The following is a 2,512-nucleotide window of genomic DNA, read 5'->3' on the forward strand; positions in this document are numbered from 1 at the left end:
GACTTCAAAAAGAATATAAAATAGCAATTGGATTAATAAAAAATAAACTAAGAGTGCTATGAATAGCTTTGTGAATCACAAGAAACCCCCACAATATTAGCCAATTTCCTTCATTTCTAGATCTTTGTACCATTTACTTGGGGTTAATTTTTCTTTACAAAAAATTAGTCATCACCCTATGTATTTTGTGAAAATTGTAATTGAAATTTTTGCCGAGTGGTATGTAATTTGGCTGCTAATTCCTTGGCCTGTTTTTGTAAAAACAATGTTTGTGTCCCCTTCCCTTATGTTGAAGCCCTAATTTCCAGTGTGACCGTATTTCGAGATTAGCTACCAAGGAACTAGATGAGGTTAAATGAAGTGATAAGGGTTGGACTCTGACCTGATAGAAGGACTGTTGTTGTTGTTTTTTTTAAGAAGATACTCCAGAGAGCTCTTTTCCCTATACATACACACATACAAAGGAAAGGCCCTGTGACACATTAAGATAGTGGCAATCTGCAAGACAAGAAAAGTATTCTCACTAGAAATCAAACTGACTAATATCTTTATCTTGGACTTCCCAGATTCCTGAACTGTGGATAAATAAATGTCTCTTGGTTAAGTTACTCAATCTATAGAAACTTGTTGTGGCAGTCTGAGCCACCATATTTGGTCTGGAGACTTAACAGTGGGTGTTATTAGCTAATATTTATTTTAAAATACTTTTCAATTGGGAAGAATCCACTTTATCCTCATCTGCAATGTCTGATTCTTCTAGAACATAAATAATAGTTGGTAAGATGTTGGGAATAGTGAAGAGTAAAGGGGTGAGAAGAAAAGAATGGTCATTTGAGTTGTAAAAAATGTAAATTTTACTGTTTATCAAAAAAAATTGATAAAGTCTCCATACAAATAAAATAGCCCTATGTTTAAAATAAATGAATAATAAATAAAATAAAACAACCCAGAGTCCCATGTTTATTGGTATCTCTAAAACTTTTTTAAAGGTACTCTAAAATATGCATACAACCTGCCTCATTTTAGGTAAGTACTGATTAAAATGGCAACTAATTTTTACTGTCTTTAGGATTCCAACTAAAATAATGTACATATATTTAACAATCATGGCAAATTTACATTCAATTTGGCCAAAGTCACAAAACTGTTTTTCTTTGTCACTAGATTTTTGCTGTCCATTTGGCTTTACAAAGATGTGCCAAGTAACTAGTTACTAGCAAAGAACTTGTGACTAATTTCAGCTTTGCAGTTGTAAGGAAAAATTTCTTCTTATTGTTCACTGTCCCAGCAGAAAGAGAAAACCTTGCAAACATGGACACTAATTGTAGGAAGTCCTTAACATTGCCTTGACCAGCTTATGAGATCATCTATCCCAGCAGCATCTCAGATCAGTCAGGTACAAGCATTTAGACCCTTTAAGAGAAATCAATAATGGGAAATAATTGAAAATCCAGGCTTTATCCTCCTGTGTGTTTTTCCCAGTAGTGCACTGACTACCTGCTTAGATATGAAGAGGCCATTTCAAGTAATATTCTGAGGCTTACCATGAATGGCTACAATAGGAAAGCTTCAAATATGTTCTTAGCAGGACACTGAAGAAAGATTCACCTAGAGTACAGTCTTTTTACCTGGCAATTAGCATTTGGATTAAAATACAGAAAAAGGTTCAAATATTTGATAACTTACTACATTCAGCTTCCATAACAATTCACTATTGAGGCAGCACTCAAACTGACTACTACTATAAAGTCCTGATAAGAGAATATTATATGTACAGCTGAATGAAATTACAAAGACAGGTTTGGAAGGGAATTTGAATTTAACATATTTTCCATAAATAATTTTTCTTAATCTTAAAATAGGGATATTAGAAAAATTAAAATCTCTTTCTGTAAAGATACTTTCATACTTTTTCAAAGTTTATTTATTTTGAGAAAGAGAGGGAGAGTGTGAATAGGGAAGGGGCAGAGAGAAAGGGAGACACAGAATCAGAAGCAGGCTCCAGGCTCTGAGCTGTCAGCTGGATGATACTGGGTTTGAGCTAGGAAACCACAAGATCATGACCTGAGACAAAATCAAAAGTCAGATGTTTCACCCACTGAGCCACCCAGGTATCCCGACGGTTTCCTATTTTTAAAGTACCTAGTAANTTACCCACCACTTCCACTGAAAACAACACAAAGACTTAATATTATGATCCTGATTATTTAAAGCAATAGAAACTATAAAATAAACCAGTTCATATGTTGTGGTGATTACCTGTTTCTGTTATCTGTTCTGGAATATGTGTATTTATTTCTATGAAATTATAAAAAACTATAATTATTTTTAAATTATATAATTAATAATATAATTATTTTTAAGAACAGATTTTCTTCCTAGAAATTATAGTTATTGTTAAATCCAGTGTGGCCACATCTCCAGATAGATTAATTCAACTAGAGCACAGAATAATCAACCACTAAGTAAAATTTTCATAACTGAAATTTAATAATTGTTACCCTAGCTCCTT

The sequence above is a fragment of the Crocuta crocuta genome, unplaced genomic scaffold (assembly GCF_008692635.1).
Source record: "Crocuta crocuta isolate KB4526 unplaced genomic scaffold, BGI_CrCroc_1.0 scaffold1794, whole genome shotgun sequence".
Taxonomy (NCBI): domain Eukaryota; kingdom Metazoa; phylum Chordata; class Mammalia; order Carnivora; family Hyaenidae; genus Crocuta; species Crocuta crocuta.